This window comes from Thunnus thynnus, chromosome 22 (genome assembly GCF_963924715.1).
Source record: "Thunnus thynnus chromosome 22, fThuThy2.1, whole genome shotgun sequence".
Taxonomy (NCBI): domain Eukaryota; kingdom Metazoa; phylum Chordata; class Actinopteri; order Scombriformes; family Scombridae; genus Thunnus; species Thunnus thynnus.
Window position 1 is genome coordinate 11,118,437 of NC_089538.1, and position 27,265 is coordinate 11,145,701.

Here is a 27,265-nt window from a genome sequence, read left to right on the forward strand (position 1 = left end):
GGCTTGGCTATTGTCCAGTCACTGTAAACAGTATTACAGGTGAGTTGTATTTGGCAGGCCATGCACATTGATTATTGATTGCTCAGAGTGATGTGAGTGTAGGAGGGAACAGAGTGAGAGGAGAAGATTTCAGTGACATGATACATTAAAGTAAAACGTAGTATTGAGCTAGGGTTGAATGATTTATCATTTTTGTATTGAAATTGTGAATTGGGTGTAATTTTCAAATGGCAAAAAGCCACTATTTGAATTGTAACTTAATTCATCAGCAGTATGTTAACAAGCTCTAGCATAACTGTCAACTGTCACCAACAAATTTAGTCAGCTGCTGCTAATTAACATTAAACTTAAGAATGTATTATTCTGCATTGAGACCTGCAGGATTCAGAGCTGTTAACGTTAGCTCATGCAGCTGCAGTGCTGTAGCTTTAAGTGTTGTCAGACTGATAACAAAACATTGTCAGACGTGACTTACTAGCAGTTTGTCATTGTTAACATAACTGGCCCACTATACAGCTGTTATCATTAAATATAACACCACTTTTGAAAGTTATAGTTATATTTAAAGATTATTAAGTAATGTAAAGTACAACGATAATGTAATCTATATGTATCTCAATAAATCTGAGTTGTATTGGTCTTTTTTTCTTTAGAGATTTGGGAAAGCTCACTAAGATAACTTAGAATACTTGCAATTATATCTTCTCCTAAAATCGCTCAGCCCTGCATAGAGTAAAATCTCAAAAGAAAGACAGAAAGAAAGAAAGAGTGAAAGCTTGAGGGCTCACTCTGGAGACTGTGCAATGTCTAATGTGCAGTGGACCGTGAGGCTGCACTCTCCACCTCAGTCACACCCTGCTGTTCTTCTCAGGTAAACACACGGACCAAACCCAACAGATGAAATGAGAACTCTCACATATACATACACAAACAAAAACATAAGCCTTGCACCTTCCAGGGTGTACTGTAGAACATGAGAGGAGGCCTTTTTGCAGATGTGGAGAGCAAAACTTATCAGGAAAATGCTTTTTCTTATGGTTAAGGAGTTCTACCGCAGATTTTTGGACAGCAGTTTGAAGTTGACACATAAGGTCTATCAGGAGCTTTTAAGCACTCATCAAACCAGCCCGGTCTCAAGTGTGATAATTACTTCTAACATCTGTGGCTTGACCTCTCCACCTTCAACTGCCGAGGGTGAGCAAAGTGGTCTCTCTCTGTCTCAGTCTCTCCCTCCTACTATCTGCATCCCTTCTTGTATTGCAGACAAATGGGAAATCAGAAACATCAATTATTCCAGTAAACAAGTTTGGCCATGTAGAACATTCAATTATACATTAAACATTAATAGCTGGGGCTTATTTCACACATCCATTAGATTGTGTTAAACATGGATACTCAATCTTATTAATAGAGCTTGAGTGACTTGAGTGTTTTTTTTTTTCCAACCATGAATTTAATCAGGGAATAATAATGGTGTGACTGGGTAGCATTTTGTTATAGGGAAGCCTTGTCAGAGAATCACAGTAGAAAGAGGCAAAGTATGTAATGGAAGAAAGAATAGCAACCAATAATTCTTTTGCAAGGGTCAGTGACTGACATATTGAAAGCTGTTAACGCTTTTAATCCGCAAGCCTACATTTAAATATAGCTTCATGGGAATGGACCAATACAAAATCAATGGGAGCGTGCTGAGGCTGTTGTTAAACTGAAAGACAGAGACAAAGAGAGCAGCAAGGATGAAAGTGGGGAAAAATATAGTGTAAGACAGACTGAGAAGGAGTGTGGGAGAAAGAGTATGAGAGTAAGCACAGGAGAGAACACTACATTATGAGCACACCTTTTAAAGTGAGTGTTGGATAAGGGCTGTGGTAGTAAGCCCCATTTCTTTGTGAATAATACACCTCTGAGACTCCACAGTTAGATCTTCACAAGCCCTAGAAATACAATGCAGGGACTGAAAAACCCAGCAGCGGTTAGGCAGCAGTGCAATACTCATACTTGAAAGTCTACTAGTTGTTTGCTTTAGCCCTGTGTGTTAACACAGTTAAAAAGTGGATAAAGGGTTTGATTAAAAATCTTTGGCATCTTGCTCAGTATAATAGTATCCATTTGTTAACTTTTCTCATGAAGTATCATAGCTGAGAGCTATTCAGCTAAATAGGCCCCCATAAAGTCCTGTATAATACAGTATATTTAGCTAATTTTACTTTAGACTGTGTGTTGTGAAAGTCATACAAGACCAGATTAAACCATTGACTGAAGATTAAAGACAAATGTGCAGAAACTGTTGATTAAAGTCAAATAACAAAATTGCAGAGTGGATTTCAGCATTTTCAGAGTAAAATTAAAAACAACTGATGATTACTTTATTTGAAGATTAAACTGGTTATGATAATATTTCATTGGTAAAAACAACAAAGTCAATCAAAATCATTTTTACTGTCCTATGGCACAAATAAATTTGGAGCTTAAAGGCAGCAATACATCTTACTTAAACAAATACAGAACATGAATTGGTGTTAGTGTTATTTGAGTGTTAATCAATTACTAGAGTAAGAGTCTACAGCCATATTTGTTAAGTTGTACTTATGCACGGTGGTGCTTTGAGCTAAACGCTAATGTCAAGTAAATTAAAATTCTACATGCTAATATGCCCATAATGCCAATGCTAATATGCTGATGTTTAGCAGGTATAATGATAACCATATTCACCATCTTGCTAATTAGCACTAAACACAAACTACAGCCAAGGCTCATGGAAATGTCATTAGTTTTGCTGGTAATTGATCACACATATTGGAAAAATTGAAAAATTGACCTAACAGTGGTGCTAGATTAAAAGTTAATGAATGCAAGTCACCCTGAAGGGGACATTAATGTGTGTATAAAATTTCATGGCAATCCATTAGTTGTTGAGCCTCATGGTGGTGCTACAGGAGAAATTAGGGGCTCACCAAAGTCATTAGGCTTCATTCTCCAAGTGCCATGGGTATCTGTACCAAATTCTATGGCAATCCGCCCAATAGTTGTAGAGATATTTCAGTCTGGACTAATGCGGTGGACTGACAGACCAACATTGCCATCCCCAGGGCTTCTTCACCTCTAGTGAGGCAAAAAACCAACCAATGTCCAAAAACTCTCCAAATACCTCTTTATTAAAGGTGAAATTAATGATTTGAATATATAAATATCAACCTTACTGCCAGACATAATGTTAATATTTGAGCATACTCCAAACCCATGATTATGTTCATTGACAAAGTTTTTTTAGCATTCAATGTCACTATCAATATGTGTGACACTATTGCGTCTCCTGCCTGAAGATTGGATGACCTGCACCCATCCAGCACTTCAAACTCTCAACCCAAATATGTTTATGTAATTGATGTTCCGATATCAATAGATGTGTGTTTACATCAAAAATGTCAATAAACACAGCACTAGGGACCTAGCACCTAGGGGTCACACTCTTTAATTATGTGTTACATATGTTAAAATAACTGTAATTTATATGATCAGAACTATACTGTTTTAGCCCTTAGGAATTACTTTTATCTAAGGATAATAAAGTCAGTTGACTGTCACAGGCTGCAGGTCCAGTTTTAACTCTCTTCCTGTCTCCACATGTCCCCATGGCACTTTGTTTGCTTGAAAGCTACAGGAGCGTGGTGTGAAATATTACCGAAAATAGTATTGACTGAGTTCAAGGCCTTGCTTTGAGCGAGCCGATGTGGATATATCTCACGCATCAGGCAGGTCTGGGCATGATGCCCAGCACTCAGAGAAGAAAGGGGTTCACTCCCTTCTCTTCTGACCTAGCAAGCACTGACCGCAACATGGTCAGTTACAGAGACAAAGAAGCTAAGTTTATATCATAAGATCAAAAAGTTGTCATTCTGTGATACACTTTTTTTTCACATATGGGTGAAAACACCCAAAGATAACATAATAGATAGTGGTAGATAATGTAAAAGGTACATTTATTTTTCTCTTCTATTATTTAAAAGAACATAAAACAAGAGTATTACACAGGCCTGACACTGAAGATAAAGGTAATTTGCATAAACTACTTGCCCGCAGGCATGAAAAAATCTTGAAACCAGAGTTGGCCAACCACCTAACAGTAAACGCAACACATCTGCAGAGGTTCTACACTTTTGTAAGGTGTGAAGCAAACTTTAAGACAAGTATGTTGAGCAAACTTTCTGATAGTGCGTTAACAACTGTGAAGATGAAAGCATATGGCTTATGTGGAAACTCATGAGGATGACAGTGGGGGCAAACAGGAGGTTTGGAAGGGTGCAGAAATCAACATCTTACAGGAGGTATTAAGAAAAAAAAAAAAAAAAAGTCCCTTTTTAGTCCTCACTCCACCCGCCACCGCAGCAGCAACAAGGGGATGCAATGTGCAAAGAGGCAGGAGACTCACATTTTCTCAAGCTGAAAGGTTGTTAATTAGTGTTCATCACATGTTCAGGGGGCGTCATTCGCCATTCTAAATTTAAAAATGTTGCCATTGCTATTCGTGTGGATGTGTTAGAAAAGTATTTTTTCCAAACCACAAAAGAGGGAGAAGAAAAGTTCTTTCAGTATGTTGTGTAATACTGCTATATGTTCCAGTCTCTCATGTGTAATGTATTATTCAGTATATCACTGGCACAATAAGTGTGTGTTCCCCCTACAGCAAATTTAGCACCTCATGTTGTTTTGTTGACAGCTGTAATATCTGCTTTTTCTTTCATTGTTGCTTTCTGAAACACATGCGCAAGACAAAATGGCAGCTTTAACTGTACATTTGACATTGTTTCAAAGGGGAGATTGTGAGTAGATCACACAAACCTCTTAACAACCTCCAAGCAAGATGTCAGTGCCACAAGAGTCCTGTAAACTCTCTTAAGATATTAATGTGGAAATTGAAAAATGGAGAGAACGTTTTAGAGCACCTCCTAGACAAACATTAAATTCAGTGTTGAGAATTATTGGTTTGGGCTTTGGTTCCTGTCTGGACACTAACTCTGTGATTTAGTAGTCTGTGGCGTCACCTCGAGGCGATGGATCCCACTGTTGGTGGGACAGAGACACATGGAGATTCGGTTTCCAAACATTTCTTTCCACTGCCTGTACCCACAAATACAATTCTAGCACTAAACCAGAGAAGTGGTGGTGGAGAGTTGGCTCTCTACAGTAACAGCTGGCCTGTGTCTGAGGCATCACATTATATGATGTCACTGATCTGACACTAATCATGTGTGTGGCTATCTGCTGACAGTCTAGTCATCAGATCCGGTTCCCTCCAGCAACACATCACATCAATGTCCACTGATTGTTCCACATTCCACAGCTCAAGAACAGGGGTCTTTGTGATTACACAATGCAATAAATGCTGTGCATGACAAGTAAGAGTAATTCTAATGGAAACTTAACAAAATGTAAGTCTGCTAATGCACAGAAACTACTGGTTGGAACCTACCAGAGCCACCATATAAAAAGAAAAATGTTACAAGAATTCTAGTAATTTACTTTCTACAAATGCCAATGCTTCTCTTGGGAGTGTATTTACATTTAGCTTAATCTTAGTATATACACTTCTAAGAATACTGAATATAATTCTATATTTCTCATAGTTGTAAGTCAGATGTACTGAAGAGAATTGTATTGGAGATTATGAAAAAGCATGAACCACAAACACATGACAAATTAAAATAGAAAATTTGTGTAGGTGGAATATCTACGGGACTGTATACGTGTAAGTGTGAAAACAAAGAATTCAAGGATGGAGGGAGGATGTAGTTTCCAGAAGGAAACCAGTCTACTCAGAATGCATCAGATGATGGACTTGTGAGAAAGAATAAGAAGTCCCAACACATCCTGTCTGAAAAGCCCTGAAGAGCCAGTAGTAACTGCTGGGAGAATGGACTATAAAATCAAGCCCACAGTACACATCAAACAGCGAGGAAGTGGGTTTGATGAGAAGACAGTGCTCTCTCTATGACAACTTTAAAAGAATTTTCCTCTCAAAGACAAGTATTGATTCACCATTGTTGAGCCTGATAACCAACCCTTGTCTCCTCAAGTCTCTGACAGACCCACACCTCAACCTCCGCCCTCTTGAGCTGCAGTGCCTCGACAAAAAAGAAATATTGTCATAATAAAGATGAAAAAGTGGGAAATTGGAGCAAAAATCCAACATATATCTCTAGTGAATAGATAAAATATATCACAATACTGGACACCTTAATAGTAATAGTGATTGGTCGTTTGCTTTTTAAACTGTATAGCTGATATGCACTGGTCATGTTTCTTTGCTGAACACACAAGTAAATTGAAGATAATTAAAAACTGAGGGCACAGGGCAAAATGTGAGCTTTAAAGAAAGCAATGGGCCTTAATAAACAGCCATAGCAACTACTCACAGATATATTGAGGTCATTTTGTATTATACAGCTGTAAAGACCTTAGCTTACTTAACTCCCCTCTAGTCCTTTTAATTATCAGTCTCTGAATAAACAGTAATCTCCAATAAAGAAAAGCAGCTGCTTTCACTGGCAGTGTGAAAGGGTCCCGCACCACATTGTGTTGCAGGATCATCTGGGTTCTATTCATTTTTCCCCATTCCTGTTTCTTCTGGCAGTGTTGCACTCGGTACTAACACAGACCTTCACTGGCAGTCGGGTGTGCAGCCTGGGCTTGTGTGAGCTCAACCCTGACTGTCCCTCACACACCCAGGGGCTTTGTGAAAAATGAGACCATGGAGAATGAGATAATAACATTGTGGAATGGGAGTGTGCGAATTTGCGGCAGACTCGTGCGGGAATCGGTGTGTGTGCGCTCGGCGCGTGCACGTGTAGCCCCTGTGTAACATAATTGTGTCCTCCCATGTGTAAAAACTATCAATCAGGTTCACTTAATGTTGTGTCATTATGGGTAAATTAAAATTCTACAGTGATCAATAGGGTATTGACTGTCATATTATATGCGTGCATAATGAATAATCCTTTTTAACTCATTTCATTCCCAATTTACTCTGGATATTAAGTTTTTGTTTGTGTGTCCGATGGCAAGCAACAAGATGGGCAGACTCAGTATTTCTGAAAGCGTGGCCAGATCACAAAATGGAAATGAGTTTACTGTTCACACCTGAATTAACATTGTGTGTGTTCAGATACCCTGATAAGACGGTGAATGGTTCCCCTTGGACTGTTGTCTCCAATTCTCCATGTTAGCTTGTTCACCAATGCCAGAGAGGCTGAAGGTCTCTTTCTCCAACCAGGGTCGATAATTGTCATGAATCATTGCAAATAATAGGTGTTATGAGAAAATATTGGCATGAGGGACACAGCAGACAAAACAAAGCCACTTGAGAGGATACACTGTATTCATAATTGCACACTTGCACTGAATATATTCATAACGGTAACTGTTTGAATGAAAACTTTTGTTCTGACTAATGCAGTGTATTAATTTGAAGGTTTAGCTAAAAAGACAGTTAGAACACATGCCTCTTAGGTTTATATATATATATATAGTTTTATATAATACACACCAGCAATCGTTTAGTCACATCATGAGCCGCTTCTTCCTGTTATGTTTCAATAGCAGCAATCACTTATGCAAATCCGTACTTTTCGGCTTTTGCAGTCTTCACCTTATAATCTCTAATATGGCAACATACAGTATAATTTATGTAAGACTTAAACTGCCTTTAACAACAGTATGGTTTTATTTCCAAAACCCCCATTTCTTGCCAAATCATGGAATATCAGCTGGTCTCAATTCTATACAGTTTCCCAAGAGCATTATAATGATGTGTTTGAAAATCCTTCTGGCTTTATTACAAAGTGCTATTCATTTGAGAGAGGTAGGCACAGAGACTGACACTGTGAGCGAAAGAAGTGTGTTCCTGAGTGTACGCTTGTGTGGTTGTCTTTGTTTCTGTGTGTTGGGGCTCTGTGTAATTGTGCGCATGACACAGACCCAGAGAGCGTGAGTGAAACTGAGTGAGGCGGACAGATAATCTCTACCTGCCGTTCAGTCTGTATGGTTCCTTGTAAGAGCTTCCTTATTTCTCATTAGGACTTAAGCACGAGAGGAATTAGTGACACTGAATGAAAGCTATGCCTGCTTTAATAATATTGCTGATCCAATTTTACAAGACCGGATTATGTTAATATAATCATAATGCACCCAACTCAACTCAGGCTCTCTGAATGTCCGCCATGTGAATTACTTGTTCTAGCTCAGTAATTAATATGTTTCAGACAGTGATGACATGATTTTGCCATGAGAATCACTGATATAGTGCGTATCTTTTTCTATAATTCTGTCACATCTTCATGTCCAAAGCATTTTACTATTGCACTGGTGAAGGTGAGTCTGGTGGTTTGATTAGATATGTTTGTGCAAATCTTTGCACTAAGATTGGATATTGCTTGCCTCTAAGCATATGATTTACGATGTCTGTTATGAATGTGAAAGGTTATTCTATATTGAACAAATGGTTCAATACAATGTATGTGTGTAATTGTGTGCATGACATAGACAGAGAGTGTTTCAGTGAAACCCAGAATGTATGAATCCACTACAAATTATTAAACAATAGAAAACTGAAGAGTGAAAACGATTCTGGTGATAGGGAAGAAGTAAAAAAAGCAGGCTAAAAATAGATAAGGGACTGTGTTTATGGTGGAAATCTAGGGGGAGGAATAAAAATGTGGCAAAAATTATTCACTGCCGTGGACTGTGCAGTGTCAGCTTGTTATTCTTGCATACAGTATCTTGATTTCTTTCTTTTTTTTTCAGCCATCTTTCAAGGGAGGTGATTATCATGCCAAGTGAAAGAGGAAAGTTTGAGAGCGAGAAAATAAAAGAAGTGAGAGGCAGTTGTCAGGTAACAAGATAGCAAATGACGTCTCGAAACAACACCAAATTAATACAACCCGGTGATGCTGCGAATGACTCTTCTAGCCTGACAGTCACACGGTGCTTCTTCAACTGTCATGTGTGAAATGATAAAATGATTTTCATTATGTAAAGTGAATTTCCAAATGCTCAAATTATAACCTAAATATAAATTGTCTGACTGATGCTGGTAGAACACAGAACAAATAATTAGAGAGTTTTGATTATTTAGTTGTAGTGTAAACTTTATACACTATACACAAATTAAAAACTCAAGAAACATGCAGCACAAGAAAATTTTCTTTCCAAAAACTGGCACACATCCAACATTCTCAAATTATTCCATGTAAAATCTGTCAATGTTACTATTTTTCTACAGTCAGAAGTGTCTGGGAACACATTAAAATGACATTTACTAAATGGACGGAGTGTTTTGGAGCTTGCTAGCATCAACATATCAGCAAAGTTTCAAATCCACAATTGCATTTTTTGATCTTGAGAGAGCTTCATTTTGGGCCAACATCAGTGAACAAGCTTTAGGACACCCACTTTGCCACTTTGACGAGCTGAGTGGTATAAACTACACGTACCATGTTCATCTAAATGAAGGACTATGTCGGTCAATGCATTGGTATGGCATTTTATGTGATTTTACCAGTTTTTGGATGAAATGATTCAGATGAGGTGAGCTTGTGAATGCACACAAATGCATGTGCACTCAGATGTCCATGACCTTCATGATAACCTGCGTCTATTTGAAAATCTCACCTAAACTAAGGAGCACATACTGTAAATCACATTTGCACATTGCAAATGGATAACTAAATGAACCATAAAACGCACAAAGCTGAGCCATTACTGAGAGGCACTTGAGCAACTCGCTTAGCTTTGTCTTAAGGTGACAGGGGTGGTGTGTTTGCAATCATGCTTAAACACAGCAGTTCATTAACCTTGAAAAAAAAAAGAACCAACTCATGTGTCTTGAGCTTGAATCCCTTATTGACAGTTCTCACCCTAGAGGGTAACCCTTTAGCTGGGCCTGTGGTCACTAAAGGCCCTGAGCAAATGCAAACCCTACACTAATTTCCCATTTTGACCTGCAGGAATGTCAGTACACATGTCAGAGCAGGAGAAAAAAACCCAAAAAAACCAGCTTGGCTCAAATTTCCCATCTGGCTTCAGGCCTTAATCTGTAACAAGGGACAGTTGAGGACACATCCTCTCCTGTATTTACAAACGTGGATTCTCCGTATGGCAGGCCACAAAGGACTAATTAACACAAGTTTCTATTTTGGTGTCGGTCAAGAACTGAGAGTAGTATTGTACTGGGACATGGTGGAGCAGCTTTCTGCGTACATAGAGCTCTGCTGGGTAAATATGTTACAGCCTCAACAGATTATGCTTTGTTGCCCTTAACTGCATTGCAGTGGCACTTGCTGCATTGTTAAAGGTAATTAAAAAGACAAAAAAAACAAATGAATACATTTAGTTACTTTTTGAGGCTCCAGGCTCAGGATTTATTGTGTTGCCTGGAAGGTCGCTCATAAATGCTTAATTTTGAGTGATATGGATACATAACAGAGTGGGTCTAGTGCTAGGCTTGAACATGAAAATAAAGCACAATTACAGCAGATTCATCTCGTCCTTGATCAAATGTTATCTAAATTGCCCCTCTGAGAGAACAGTGTCGCAATTATATGACCAGTTTAAAGGTTTTGAACCTTATCTGGATTTAACTATTCCCTACACTTTGTATCTGGTAGAGAAATTAGGTTAACTCTACAAATGCTAAACCAAATGATTTGCTAATAGGCTGATGAGTAACTCATTTAAGATACAACAGTGACGCTGTGAATCTAGACTTTAAAATCTGTGTATTATTTCTGTCAGTTGTCAAAGTCAAGAAATGGCAATGAAAGGTCAATCAAATAGAAGAGATAGAACAAAAGAGTTACATTAAGGGTCAGGTCATATGATTGTAAATGCTTTTATTTCCAGACCTTAGTCCATAGTGGTAGCATTAAAGGTAGCAAGATAAGGTATATAGATAATTAAAAAATTAGTACTAAGATCATAAAAAAGAGAGATAATGTTTAGGCAATGCATTAGACCTCCCACGCCTGATCCCAGATTGGTCCATATTACTTAATTTATGTTGAACAAACAATTATTATGAAGAATTAACCCCTGCTTGGTGTTCAAACCCAGACTTGATTCTGATAACACAATGTCATAGCATTTCAGTCCAATGGGAATCCAGCAGAATGTCAGTTTATAGCAGAGGCACATACTGTTTCAAATGCAAAGTTAGCTGTAATAATCTTTAAAAAAAAAAACTATTAAGTACATACCTTTGCAATGAATACTTCTACAAACCTTCATACGTAAAATTAATCACTGCCACTTTGCATCTGTGAAAAACACTGTTGATCAAACCAGTAAAAATTACATAATCTGTTGGAATGTTATGCTATGATGTAGATGCATACATCTGAGCAGACTATGAACACAGCCTGTCTCTGCTTAGACACCCACGAAACATGCCACTCTATTACTAACATGCAGCCTGTGCTGCGTGTTGCAGTGCCAGACTGGCAGATGGGTTGGCCAACCAACGACCTCTGACATTCAACCTTCAGAGAAGCAAGGCCATGGATCATGTCCAGTGGTCTTCATCATTCTCAAATGTTCTGCCAAAATGGATACAGGACGCTTGAGCGTACTTGAGCCAGATGCTGTCTCAAAGGAGACCATATGACTTCAGATGATATCCCAACAGATTTTGTTGGTAATACAAGAAATTTTAGGCTTGATACAGCAAACCATTTTGGACCATAAAACAGCAGCAAACTAATAGTATAAATCTTGTAGATATAGAAAATAGCATTATCCATATGCCAAAAAAACCTTATCTTAAACAATAAGTTTTACATGTGCAATATATTGGTCTGCTTGCAAGATGATGGAAAAAATACTCAGTAGCAACATGAACAACACATTTCTGTACTTGAGATTCTTAGCACAAATTGTCTAATCAACATGAGATGACAGGATGATGTAGGATCAAGAAGCTCACTGATTGTCTCTCAACCAAGTTCTGTTATAGCTGCTCCCTTAATCAGCTGAACCTATTGTGTCAGTTGTTTGACTGCCTTTGTTCATTTAATGACCAAACCCTTAGGACACAATGGAAAATTATATTTTTGAAGAGCAGGCTAATTAACGCTGCTTATTAGAGAGACGTCAACATGGGAATAACAATAGAAAAGGGAAGGCTAGAGGGGCTTGGGTGGGATGCATGCTGTGACATATCAGAGGTTTCATACATGAGTTGAAACTTTGCATAAAAGGGGTGTCAAAACTGAAAGCAAGAAAGAAAGGGTAAATTTAAAAAGCACTGGAGGTGACTATTACGCAATATTAAGTCCTTGCTGTAAAACAATGATTCTAATATAAGAATAAATGTAGTCTGGAAATTGCACTGGCCTTGAGGCAAGGTGTCACTAGTCCTGAGGACTTGTACAATTAGTTTTTTTTATTTTAAGCAGGGACTCTCTTGGAAACATGAGGGTATTGGTGCTCATAATTAATTTAATATTATGTGTTAATGACAGAAACCAATACAACAATATGCAAAATTTGTGTGTGCCTCAGGACAGAAGTGACAAGTTTTTTAATCATGGGCACTACTGCTTATTATTTTTGTAGCGTGTCTGATTTTTTCCAACACCAAGCTGTCATTTTGGTCCGTGGAAGACTGAGCCATTTTCTTAAGCAAACAAGGCTTTGATTGACATTCAGCTTAATGTAGGAATGCAACACATGGAGGATCTGGTAAACACGCTTTCCTTCCAGTGTTGGAATAGAGTGCCTTATTGGGGTGGTTAAGTTGGGATGGCAGTGGAGGTTGTTATTAGTGGGAGAGAGAGGAGAAACAACACCTTCTTGACACAGACATAGTTGCTGATATTGCATGATATTGTGATTTCTCTCCAAATGGAAAAAAAAGACACTTTATTTTTCCATGCCTAGCAAAAAACACATTTAACTCTTAAGATCTCCTTGAACACAAACAAGCAAACAGGGGAATGCAAACAAATACTAAGGGCCAGGTAGGTGGGTAGATAGGTAGACATGATTAGGGGTTAGAGTTAAGCAAAACCCTAGGCATAATAATAATAATTAAATAAATAAGGGACTGCAGAGCTTTGAAAACACATAAGACGGATCAAACAGGAAGCACAAGATCTCAAATTGGATACCCACTGCCCCTCAAAAACACACAAACACACTCAAACACACACACTTTGTCCTGTGAAGTGAGCATCTGATGCTTGGCTGCAGAACCGCTCATAGAACAGGAAGGCAGGGATGAGAGAGAGGACACCTTAATGTGCCTTCACCATATGCTGTTAGCTACTGATGGATGCCGCTCTCCCCAGGCACTGGAGCAACTTATCGCGTTTGCTGGTGACACTACCGCCGCTGATAAAGTTAAAGATAAGCCATCTGTTCATAACAGCAGCCCAGTTTCACTTGCAGGGAAAAGGGGCATCCAAGTGTACACGAATCTGCGTGGTGTGACTGCCTAAATTACTGTTACACAACATCCTTTCAGCATCATAATGTGCATAGTATAGATGGTCGCATGTATGATCATCTGCCATGATGAGTGATTATCATGAGAATACTGAACAGTGACAATGAAAAATTAGAGGCAAGGACTGACACGCTGCTAACATAATGCCATGTAAGCAGATTTTTTAAAGGTGGCTGTAAAAGTAGACACTTGGTGAATCTGTCACTCAAGTCCAATTAGTGTAGAATGTAGCAAAGTCACACTAACAAGCAATCAGTCACATTTCTTATTAACAAGTTATCCAGCAGTAGTTGGTCTTAAAAAAGAGGAGGGAAAAAAAAAATCAACATACAGCAACTTTAAGCTCCCTCAAGAGCTTTTGATAATGCCAGGAGGTTTTTGACACATGCTTGAGAAACTCACCATTAGCGAAATGGCCTGTTACCCAGAGGGCACAGCTAAAAGAAATAAAAAAAAGCTGTAACACTAAGACCCACCACAGGAACAAGCTACGGTTGTTCTCTAATGGTTTGAGGTTGCGACTGCTCGCTTGCTCTTGATACAAGCATCCCTTCGAGGGCAACAAACTCCACATCATTGCTACAACATATATTCTGTTACACCCACCTTTGACTTATGCATTCTCTCTTTAGAGAGACTTTCGACACCCCTTAAACAAAGCACAAAAATAGATAATGAACATGTGTAGCAAAAAACATAATACTCAAAATAAGCATTTGTTCTTGACATTTTGAGCAGTATGCAACACAGCATTTTTCCAGGCCATGAGAAACCCAGATGGAGACTTGAAAGTGTTGTATTATCTGTGAATAGCATTGTTCTTATCCTCTGGAAGATGAATAAACCAAAACCTTTTCATAAAAATCCACTCCTGCGTATTACAAAGCTACTGGTGCTTTGGATACTGTCCGGGCTGGCCTTTTCATAATTTTTACCAAGCACTGATCTACTTTTAGACTTCAACAGTGTAATGGTATTTGCTTAACTGAGCAGCCAGCAATCACTCTCTTCTCTGCCAGTGTCATATCACTGATCAAGTGTGGCTCAGTTCCTGTCTGAAAGGAGGGCTGCCAGACATAATGCAATAATAACTGGTGCACAGCTTGTCTAAGAGAACCAAGGTCCTATTTCACTGCTGACGATACTGGGATGAACTCTTTGTGCTCTTTCCATCTCATTCTCCTTCTCTTTACCAGCTCTGAAGCCCCTGAGCTTCCGAGAGCATAATGAGCCAATTGTAATTCCTCGCCTATAGCTTTGTATTGAAGAGAGTATGAAAAAGTTAAAAAAAAGATACTGGACATTTCCACTGCAAGTCAAAAGCCTCGGCTTCAAGGATTATCTAAGGCAGAAACATGCATTTGACTTATTATTCTGTGACATGGACAGACACAGCTGCCAGTGTCAAAATTAAAGGGAGACTTTGCAGTAGGAGGTATCTGAAAATTCCCACACAATTTAAAAAAATAAAAAAAAAACAGAAATTCTGATCTCTATCTCCTTCTTTACACCTTCACCAAAGCAGTTTAGTGTTGATTAATAGTTACTGAATGCCTGGATACGGGAATACAATTTGAGTTAAATGAAGGAGACTACTCCGAAGCACTAAGTGACTGCATTTGCCGTGGCCACTATTACCATATGATAAACATTTTTCAATGTCCATTATCTAGACATAATTTAAAGCTTTCTCTGTATCAGGTGGTAATGTAACAAGGATCACTGACCTTGAAAGAAAGTAAATGCATCAACTAGACGTGACATGTTAAAAATCTAACTGCTTTTAGTCTCGACAAAGAGCACTCCTCTCATTCGACATAGTGGACGTGAACCTGCACTGCTCCCCCACAGATGCCTAGTGTGATGTTTGACAGATTTCTCCCTCTCCAGCTAGGCTCACAGTAAATGTCCATCTGGCAGCTTCCCATGGGTACTTATTATTCTCAGCTAGCCAGGGGTTTTCTGTTTCTGAGCAGTCAGCCAGCGCCTGCCTCAAAGAGTTGAGAGCCGGACCAGAACTGCTTGCAGATGCTCTGCCGGGTAACCAAACTGTGCTAGTGTAGTGGCATGGCACTGGGTTTTCAATTACACAGTGCAGTGGCAGTCTCCCAACACTGTCCGAGTCAAGCGCTTTGAGACTAACTACGTATCTGAGACACACACCGACCAAGTAAGATAATCATCAAGATATGTTGTCCAATACACTTCCTCCACACTGGAGATGAGGTGATTGATTTCCCCCTTATGAACAGATGCTCAGAGCCATGGGTAGTGCTGAAAAGTCATGCTGTCCTGGTCTGAGGCCCTGCTACGGCAGATTCAATCATGCAGTTGACCTCTATCACACTCCTGCAGCCTGCTGAGTGCCTCTAAAAACAGTCTGGCAAAAAAAATAGGATGCTACACTCATCTTGGAATTCAACAGCTAAGACCGTTTTCACAATGGGTTTGGTGTTTTACCCAGAGTTCAATTGTTCCCCATTCCCCTAACCTAGCCTGTTGTGTTTTCAGAATGATGTTGTGCTGATACGATCCATTGTTTGCCTGCATAGTCCTTCCGCAACCAAGCGTGGCTGTGTGCTACCATTTCCAGGAAAAGTGAATTGGTGGCATTTTGACATATGCAGGAGAAATGGACCAAGTGGGAGACCCATGTGAGCACAACTGAAGGGAAGATGTAAAATCAGTTCCTTTCAAAGATAAAAAAGTGGTATCAAGTCAGATTTGTACATCTTTGAGGCATTTTATCTTAAGTCTTTATTGCTAACAATTGAGCAAAGCTGCTAATGATCTCATGAAAAAAATGTCTTCCTGTTGATGTACAGATCATGTTCTGACTACACAGGAGCATACCACAGCTTAACTGACCTCAGGTCTCTGACCTCAGGTTCAGAGATGGTGTCCATATTGCCAGAATTTTAGGGGTACCACTCCTGAATTCAAAACTACTCATGTGAAAGTTTGTCTCTTGAGCCAGCATGAGAAGAAGAAAGTTTGAGAATAAGATGAAGTGCCGTGCAACTCCTGAATACATGTCGGTGCACATTTAAATGAGTATGGAGTGAAAAAAGATTAGCAGGTTTGCCGCCATATGGACACTGTCGGTGTCCGCAGTGACAGGGGTTTCATGTTGACGTGGAGTTCGGAACAGCGGAAGGGTTCATAGCTTAACATATGAGATATTTCCACACACACACACATACCACAGCGTGGAAACACACTCCATCTTTGCTATGCTTGTTTAAGTCAACACTGCCGGCGTATTCTTTGAACAATCTGGGCCATTTGATTCTCATTTGAATAAAATTCAAATCGAAGGAACAGAGCACACAATCCACTTGCCAGAAAAAGCTACCATTGTGTATTCGCATGCACACATGTGGGTAAAATGGGATGGATGAGGATTGCAGAGCATTGCATACCTTACTGAGCAAACAGCAGCATCTTGGTGCCGCTTCGACCCCCCCACCCCCCATCTAACTCTCTTCCATATTTATGCATTCACATCACTCCCAAAGACACATGACAACTCAAACATGTTTCTCACTCTTGAGAACAGTGCTGTGAAAAAATTAAATAAGTCTTACCTAGTGTGGAATTGTTGGTCACATCTGTAAGCGGGCCATTGGGGGGGAAAAGGGAGCAGGGGGAGGGGAGAAATAAGAGAGGGAGAAAGAGAGAAAAGAAACGTCAGCAAATTACAATGTACAGCAAGCTAAACTTCAATGCAGGCTGAGGCTGTCACTGGCTCCCCTGAAAAATGATGGTGTCCCAGTATTGTACAGACCGGGGGTTAAGAATAGTCCCTCTCAAGAGGGGGACATCATTTATTAATCAAGGGACATGAAACGTATGAGATAGTCTCCCTCGAGGATCCAAAGTTTGCACAACTTGCATTAATATTTGTCAGTGTTTCAAGATTTTGAGGGTGGAGGCAGAAGGGATGTAAGCAGAAACCTAATCTATTACCGACAAGCCTTTGCCGTTTTTTTGCACTCATATAACATATTCACTGAACGGAAAAAATATGCCCACACAAATATACAGTACACCAAGGTGTTCCCCCCTCTCCATATGTCTCTGAGGTAATTTAGTAGCCCTCAGATATCTCTCACCCTGTGTGCTTTGACCTTTGCTACATTTCCCCAAGCTTGTTAGTTTGACAGCCGACGTCCAAGGTTCCAACAGCATTATAAAATGGCAGTCCCGCACTCCCTACAAAGACCTTAGGGTGGCCCAGACACAAACAATGAACCAGTGCCGCTAAAAAAAGCAACATTTAGCCACATCTTTACTGTGTCACTGCTACCTGACATTCATATCTCCAAAGATTTATAGATAGGGATATTGTAAGACCTGCGTTCTCCTCCACTTTCCTTTACCAACTCTCTGGCAGCCTGAGAAATATATACTGGATTTTCCATTACAGCACACTTTTTTCTACATTGAAAGTGGTCCCTCTACGGATGTACTCTTCTAAAGTACAGTTTTGCTTTCTTGTAAATGTGCAATAAAACAAGAAAATGGAGTGAAATGACAATAACTGGGTGTTGTGTGAGGGAAATAGTAGTAGACTCAAGACTAATTCTGAGTTGCCGTTGCTTACAGTGCAGTCTAGTTGTGTTGCTAAGCAGAATTTGCAAGTAATATGATTTATCACCGATGATGTCTATCCCCTGCATTCATTTACATTTTTGGTGTGCATGCAACAAATCCCGGGGGGATCAACGGTGGGAGAATGTGATTACAATATCTGTTTTGCACGTGAGAACAAATCTATTTTCAGAGGAGAGGGGTAAGACTGAGGTTCAATCTCTGGAACGCTCATTACCATTCAGTCTGACACACATTCACACTCGCTGCTACTGTTGTTGCTAAACAGAGAGCTCAGCTGAGGACCTTGAAGCTTCATACCAGGAAAATTGGACCCAGGGGAGGGGGTGGCAGGGACTGATGCCAGACTTCAAGAGCCACTAGAAGCACCTGGGGTTTCAATAACATTAGCATCAGTGTTGTTTGGTAGAAAGGGAGCGAGAGACCAAGACACTTGAAGGGACAATATAAATGGAAAGGAGATGAGTGGGATGTGGCAAAATTTTAAATGCAACACACTCTAGCATAAAGTGTAGATACCAGAGAACAGTCGAGGAAGGACCCGTGAAAATTTCTACAGCTATGCAAAAACCATTCATGCTAATGAAGGAAGGTGAATAACCCCAAGTTCTAGCTCTCAACCATTCCATATTTCTCTTCATCTAATCACATTTTGTGTTTTAAAAGAGGGTTTTTTGCAGTGCAGTGAAGATTATTGATTTTTTTCCTGAGTCCCAAAGCAGAAATTTGGAAGCCTGGCCAATCAAAACCAGTGGAGGTAGCATGGGCCTAAGTGGATTAGACTAGCGGGGATGGTGGAGGGGGAATCTAGAGGGGGAAACCAAAGCTCTGGTGGCTTCAATAAACCCACTCTGGGAACCAGGAAAAAGATGGAAGACTGAGACACTTTTTTCACCCTCTCTCACCCTCCTGTTTTAAGCAGATAAGCTGCTTCCAGGGTCTTAGTTATGCTGTGTAGAACCCACAAGACGATATGGAAACTTTTTTACAAGGCGAAGAAAAGCCGAGAAGTCCGTTCCTCATGTTGTCTTTTCTCTATTGACAAGATGGATTTGGGGATGTTTGGAGTGGTCAGCGCTGGGGAGAATTACAAAAAGCCTGTGTGATGCCGCATTGTGAGCATGTCACTGCTCAGACATGGATTTTATTGAAGGCATAGACTCAATTTTGTAAAGTTTTCCTTCGACTAGCCATTGCAATAAATCAGAAATGGCAGTGTCACAATGAGTAACTGGCAGCCACCCTATGAACCCTGTAGCTTTGCCTCAGTTTTCGGGGCTTTCTGTCTTGTATGTGTTTCAAGTGACAATTCAATTTGTCCATTTTCTTTTGATAATACCATAGCCCATTCAGGCATCTCTGATGACAAAAGTCTGGGGAATTTGCAGTACAGTGGAATGTTATTGTTATGTTACTGTTATTTTTCATGTGAAATTACACAAGTAGTCCCAATTACAATATCAAATATGAGCTCATGGAAAACACATTTTATAAAATATTTGACCATGATAACATAGCACATATTGACTAGTTAGTCGCATTTGAAGTATGATCAAATTGCAAAGGAAACAGTACAGGACTGGACACTTGATGACCTGCCATTATCTATCTGCAGTCTAAAATGCTGCAGTGCAACTGTGTGAAGCTCACCTCGTTAAATGTGTATTGATGTGCAAAGAAAACATAGAGACTGGGACTTCACTTTTTCCAGAAATTTGAATTAAACTTAAGAGACATCATCTGCCCTTGGTGGGATATTTGGGGTGCTGTATATTCATTCCTCTGAGACTCCGTGGCTCTTGGACAAGGGCATCAGTTTCCACTGGGGAGATTCTTTTTGACACAGCCGGTCTTGACTTTCCTTATTCATCACATAACAGTCAGTGCACCAGGATGGGTACAACACTCAGTTTTAAGGAAATCAGAGGAGCTGGTTTGTATGCTCACTAACAGCCAGATACAACCACAACTACTCATATCTCTAAATTTGCACCACATGCTACCAACAAATGATAATTCAGGGCTGTAGTTCTTTAAAAAAGGTTTGGTTTCAATGTCTGATGATGAAGATGACACCCATAATTTGCAGGTTTTCTAGGCAGCCATCACAAAGCATTCATTTTCACCCTAGTAATTACTTGACAAATAATTCACCATCTCTGGCCTTAAATGTTCATGAAGATTATGATTTGTATCTCCCCTAACATAAATTACCACAATATTATCTTGAGAATCCAATAGAATAGAGTTGTTAAACATTACATCATTACAACTCTCAAAACCTTTCTGGCCCATATGCTTAAGCCCACTTCCACCCACCCCTCAAATTTTTAGCTCCTCAAAGATAGAGGACTGAAGGTGATCAGTGTGGCAGCGAATTTAGTTCTGTGCTCACTTGTGGGAAAAAAAGAAAGATGTATTATTCTGCACTTGATAAGTATCTTAAGTATCTCTTATCTGTTCTTTCATTTTAAATATCTCATTGCCTCAATTATCTATAAGTATCTTATTATCTACATTATCTACAAGTAAAATGTGACATTTATAGCACTCTGTATTATCATAGACATGCATATTTCAGTGTGCTATTAAATGCTTGTTTTAGTTTGTTTTACTTTAGTAGTAGTATTGAATACTCTGTAAAGATTTGACTACAAGTATACCAAGCTTTTTCCCATGTACAAATAATTACTGCCAGTTGTAAGCTGAAGCTTCCTCTTTAAAAAGGCCCTAATACATAAACAACCCTCAGATCAGTTTGGTGTATGATAGATCAAGAAGCCAACAACTGAAAACCCATCTCTACACAAACTATAATGCATATACATTATCAGTCAGAAGTTTGGACCCACTTTGTCAATTGCTACTGTACAATTAGCCTAGCCATTGTAATCGCCATCTGCTCTTGTTGAGCTAGTTGTACAGTACTCAGTACAGATTAAGTAATTATAGTTAATCTGTGTGTCGGCCATTTTTTGGAATTGCAAGCCCTTTTTTTTCCTCAGTGGCACATAGCAACATGTCCATGAGAGACAGAGAGAGAGAGAGAGAGAGAGAGGAAGGGGAGGGATAAGGAGCGAGAGAGAGAGTTAGAGAAATTCAGTCTCTAAAACGGTTGCAGGACTGAGTGGCCGCTAATTGGAAATCAAAAGCAATGGAGCTGGAAGGCAGCCGAGAAGGAACAGTGGAACCTCAAGCACCTGTTGTCGGTCAATTTATACCATGAGGGAAAAAAAAAGATTGTGTTTCCTATTCCTTGTGTCACCATTTAACCTATTCACCAGTGTGGAATGGGAGCAGCTGTTTTTTACAGTACCACATAATGGGACAAAATGGCTATGGCTGGCTAAGTTCCAGATAGCTGCAAAAAGGCCTCAATGCAGAGAGAAAAGGGAGAAGGTGTGAAACAGAAATTGCTGAAAAGAACAGTGCCACCATGTTATCAATAATACTGAGAGAGCTTACACCCTTCCATCTGAGCTGATATAAACAAGACTTCTTTTTTTTTCCTATGGCAACAAAGAATTAGAGAAGCGCTGACGGAGGCTACAGATGGCCCGGGCTCACACAGACTGCAGAAGTATCTAGAAGTTTACACAAGTCGGATGAGAAGCCAGATCGGCTCCAAAACTAAGGCTGTTCTTTGAGAGAGAGAGAGAGAAAAAAAATCCTCACATTTTTTAATCTTTCTTCAAGTACGAGGTGTGAATAACTACTTTGTGAGTGACAGCCTGATGAGCGCAGTTATAGAAACTCCAAACTTCATCAGGCGGTTGTCAGACTCAGCGCTGTCCGGTTTAAAGGCTGCTCAGGCATGACAGTGCGGGAACGAGGTATGCTTATGTTAGCACTGCAGCAGATGTTCTGTTCCTGTTGCAGCTGTCTCCTGTTTGAAAACAGAACCGCTGTGCCATCACTCTGTATGTCTCAATCCCACATCTTCAGAACTCTCTTTTCATTTTTTTTTGTCTTAGGTCAGACTAGAATCAATTTACACGATGACAGACAAGTGAATAAATAATTGATTTTATATATAAAATCAGAATAATTGCATATGCTTGTTGCCCTAACAATTGAATTATTATCATGTTTATCATATTAGAGTTATCTATAGGACATTGAAAGGATAGAGGAGTAATATGCTTCTGCCCTTATGCCATCTGCTATGCTATGAGTGTGAATAGAAAAAAAATAAATGAAAAAAACAGAGCTAAATCAAACACAGCCATGGTCTGATGTATCTTGTGTAAAAAGAAAAAAAAAAAAACACTGAGATGTAAGGGACTTTTTTCAAATGCAGCTTTTTAAAGAATTCTGCCTGGCAGATCTTGATGAGTGATCAGAAGTTGAGGATATCAGAGACCCGTGGGCTCTATGCTGCGTTCTGACCCTGAGTTCAGCTACGTAGAGGTGGGATAAAGACTCTCTTGCCTGGGGAGAAGTAGACGGAAGTACAGAGTAGAAAGGAAGAAATAAAACGAGCGAGAGGCAATAGCCTTGATGCCTCTAGCAGTGCAGCGCTAGCTTGGCCCTTCGAATCAGCCACTTGTGAAGACGGAGGGAAACCGTACAGGCAGTCGTACGTCGACTGGTGTGATCAAGGCCGACTAAAAGAGGCCTGGGTCGGAGTCTGGTTCCTCCAGGCTCTGGTGTGAGTAGGGGAGACAAAAACAGAAAGGCTATAATGATGTTTGACACTTGACTCTCAACACACAAATCAGCTTCCTAAAGATCACTGCAAGAAAACCATTAACAAAGGTCATGAGGACAAGCCTGACAATTGACTGCATCTCCGATTGAAATTCATCAGGTCCAAGATCACAGTCATCTGTGGCCTCACTGCACCGTAAACGCTCACGCCGACTGTCGGAAAAAAAACTCGTACAAAGGAGTCTTTTAAATCTCTGACTCAAATAGATAATTAGACATAATGAGTAAACAATGTGGCTGCAAGATGCGAGCGTGCTTATTGCTTTTTAATTGTGTTTCCCTCCGTGCACCGAGCTAGTTCTGAGAGCCCTGGTACCTGTGTGCATTGGCCCATGCGAGGCCAGGTGCAGTCATTACCATGGGACAGATGGATCAGCAGAAGTGGCGCTCGTTTCCCTTGCAAGGCAACACGGTGGCTGCCATATGTAGGCTCATCATTAAAATTGACCTTTGACCTTCCAGTGGGTGCCTGTCATTCTAATGGAGTTAATTAAGAATGTCCACCGGTGTGTAGGATGTGGGAATTTTTCTCTGTGTCTGTGGATGTTATTGGTTTGTGTGATTGTGATTGTGTGCTGTATTTGTTTTTGTGTGTGTGTGTGTGTGTGTGTGAGTGAGTGACACGCTGTATATGTTTTGGATGTTAGTGCTTTTATACGTGCGTGCCCATGTCGTCGGGTGCACGCGTGTGACTCCGGTGTCAGACGTTTTTACGTTTAGGAGCTCCTTTTAATATTGCCAATGCAGCTCCTTTGAAAATTCATTAAAGTGCTTCGACCCCTCTGCCATCTGTGTGAGCGAGAGGGAGAGAGGCGTGCGAGGGAAGCAGCTGGGGAGAACGGGGAAGATGAAAATTCTCACACGGGCAAAAAAACATTTGGGCAAGCCCCTGGACACAGAATGAAGAGCCAATGATATGCCAGCTTTGAACTGCTATTCATTTATTCCTAAACCTTATCCAAAGGTGGGATTCAAATTTGAATTCTGAGATGAAGAGCGGTAGCTGGGGTCGCATCATGCTCTGGTTGAAATTTGAAAGACAAATGGCAAGTGTTACGTAACCGTGATGGTAATAAAACAATAATAATTAAAAAAAAAAACTAAAACAATCCCTTAGAGACCTAATTAAAAATGCAACACACGCTGCATAGTGTCAAGTTAAAATGTAATTAACTCCACAATTACATACAGTATATTACAACAGAAGAGCGCTGCCCGATTATACTAATAAATCTTCATTGTTGATGTAAATTGCACGTACAAATAAACAAAGCCAAGCCAGATCATCATTACGTACTGGTGTTGAATGGCTTAACACACATTTAGAATCTTCATGCCTCCACTTTAGGCCCGACACTTAGCCTGATTTGAGCTTCAATTTAATTCACCAAGACAACTCGTTATCCGTGTGACTCCTGCATAACTACCGACAATCACAGCAGTGAAGCACTTGATTAGCATTGTTGCTGGCACTCTTCTCCGGGCTATCTTCAGCTACTGTCATCTTTATGCCAGTTACTTCTCACAATAAAGCAATATCAGTTGCAGTGTTTATGCCCTGTAATCACTTTCTCCTACACCTGATCTCCTCTTCATAAACTCAGCGCACCAACATTATTGCTGTTATAGTCGGAAATATGGAGCTATGTATTATGCATTAACGATGATCTCCCGGAGGGAAGGCACACACACTTTGATGCCAAGACACACACACTCACACTATCATGGATGAAATGTCTGCAGGTATACTGTAAATGCATGCGGGGAATGCGCACACATAGACACACGTTTTTCTTTCCTTTGTCTTTTCCTCACACCTTTGCGCACACCCACGTCAACACACACCCACTTCAACATATGCCTCAAAGCATTGGGGTGTAATAGAGGCTGGCTGCACTTTGCCTTGTCTCTCCTACTCTGACACTAATCAACACATCTTCTGCTATTAAAAATTCCTCTCCATGCCTTTTGATCTGCTAACTATCTCATTTACATGGCTGGCGCTCAGCAACCGGGCCTGGTGTTGGGGAGGTGTGACGAGGTAAGGTGGGGCTGGGAAGAAAGAAGGGAGGAGAGGAAACATAGTTCAGAAAAGAAAAGATGGCTGCTTAAAGAGCAAATGATTATACACACGTGTTGTTTCAGGATTTTAAATTTAAGCATAAATCCACTGGTATTTTCACATAACTGTGTGATGGGCTAAAAAATAATGCAGCTAAAATAGGTGTAAAATTCCAAGTTGGTGGTAAAAACACCTCTTTCATCCACCTTTCTTCTCCTCCCTCCTCTCTTTCTCCTCTTGGCTGACTTTGTGTAGCACCGTGGGGCTTCCAGTGAGCCTGGGCCTCTTTGGCAAGAACTGTGTGCCTGGATGGCATTGAAGAGGCTCGGATGATGCATTCAGACGATGGGTGTAGTTGGATAGGAACAGGGAGAGAGAAAGGGAGAAATATAGGGAAGTTGTAGGAACCATTGTAGGTGGTTTCAATCATTCTGATGCCATCTGTTCCACTCCATTTTTCACACTGACAATGGATATTTTCCCTTGTGAGACGAGAGGAGTTTGTGTGCGAGGGTGTGTACGATAATGAGAGATAGTGAAGGACAGAACAGAATGGGCAAAGAGCACAATACATTCATCTTAAATGCTGTAGATCTGAACTCTATGATCTGCTGTTTGATTCTGTGCGTTAAGGCTGCTACTAAAATTACTGTAATTATAGATTTATTTCACAATTTCATTGGTTACTGTTTAGTATATGAAATGTCAAAAAATAGATAAAAATGTGCATCACAATATCCCAGAGCCCAAGGTGATGTCTACATATTTGTTTTGTCTGACTCACAGTCCAAAATTGAAATATATTCTTTTAATAATGATGTAAAAAAAAAATAAAACCTTCACATTTGACATGCTTGAAACTAGCACTCAGTTCAAAATCAACTTTTTAAATTTTTTATCAGTCTACTACTCATTCAGCACTAGTATGAACTATGCCTGTCCAGTGACTCTACTTCACCATTCCTCCTCCACTCATGAGATGCAGCACACTTGGTGTCATCTCTCTGGCTGGGCGCTGGTACCCACATCCTCTGGGCATTTAACTCATGTTACCTCTCTGCTTAAACATGCATGAAGTTATTACAGTGCTCCCCACCACCTCCCTACTCTGTCTCTCTCTCATTTGCTCTTTCAGTTGGATCTTTCTCTGTCGCTCTCTGCCTTTGTCTCTTTATGAGCTCACCCTAACTTTTTTTTTTCCTCCACCTCCTCCTCACCCTCCTCTTTCTCCCTTCATTACCTATCATGCATCACTACTGTCTACCTTTCGCTATATATGTCTCAGTTTCTCTCGCATGGATGAAAGCTACTGAAAAAACCCCTCTTCATGTCACCCTAGTTGCTTATATAAAAAATCCAACTCTTCAAGATAAAAGGCTACTGAAAATAATACCAGCATTAGGGTTTCCTATTTCACAGCATTTCAGTTCTAAGGGGTCAGTGAATCTGCGTGATGTGGAATATTGAATATGAAGATGAGGAAGTGCCATAGTGTTTTTTCAGCATGTTTGCTCAGTAAACGCAGTGTTATTGGATCTACAAGGCTGCTATAGCGGTTCAGGGAAAAGGCCACCATCGGCTTACACTGCACCTCAAAGAAAGAAAGAAATTGAGGAGGGGGGGGGTTGAAATTGAGCAAAATTCCCTGGTAGCGTAGAGAGAGAATTGTGCCAAAGAAGAGAACAGACAGCAGAGCTGCACCACTTGAAAACAGAATGCTGACATAACATTGGAGATATTCATCACAATGTGAATATATGAATATAGATGTAGCTTTAGGCACTTTATTGCTGATATTATCATATTAGTATCTGTAATTTTGTGGGTCATGATGTTAAAGCAAGACTAAGAGTCTAAAGCCATGCTAGCGGGTCTATGAGGTTGTACTTTGTCATCTGCAAATGTAGACTTGAAATGAAAAATTTGACCAGATGGTGGCTCTAGATGAAAAGTCAAGGCATCATCATTATTACAATGTATCTTGTGGGAAACATGAATATCCTTACCCACTTTCATGGCAATCCATCCAATATTTGTTGAGGCATTTCACTCAAAAACATAAACGTCATGGTGGTGCACAAAAATCATTAGGATACAGCGTCTAAAAAACATGACCATCTGTGCAAGACTTTGCGCCAATCCAGGTAGGAGGTGTTGAGATATTTCTGGGTAAGCTGACCTGTTAGTGGTGGCAGACATTTGGGTCTAACTGCCAATGTCAACCATCCACAGGAAAAGTTTGGGGAATCACCAAATTGTAGGAAGTTCATCCTCTGGGGACCAAGAATCTCTGCACAAAATCCATGGCAATCTATTACATTGTTGAAATATTTCAGTGTGGCCCAAAATGGTAGACCAACTGAAAGACTGTTTTTAAGTAG

The 27,265-nt window shown here is 40.1% G+C and overlaps 1 protein-coding gene across 9 annotated transcripts in view; it reads right to left on the bottom strand.

Annotated features, from left to right (window-relative positions):
• The window catches only part of LOC137174637 (receptor-type tyrosine-protein phosphatase delta-like), a 369,722-nt gene that overhangs the window by 248,010 nt on the left and 94,447 nt on the right, over positions 1–27,265 (bottom strand). For all 9 annotated transcript variants that reach the window (XM_067580052.1, XM_067580050.1, XM_067580055.1 and 6 more), the window contains exon 4: positions 17,086–17,109. The gene's annotated coding sequence lies outside the window, so the exon portion shown is untranslated. The remainder of the gene's footprint in view (positions 1–17,085; positions 17,110–27,265) is intronic.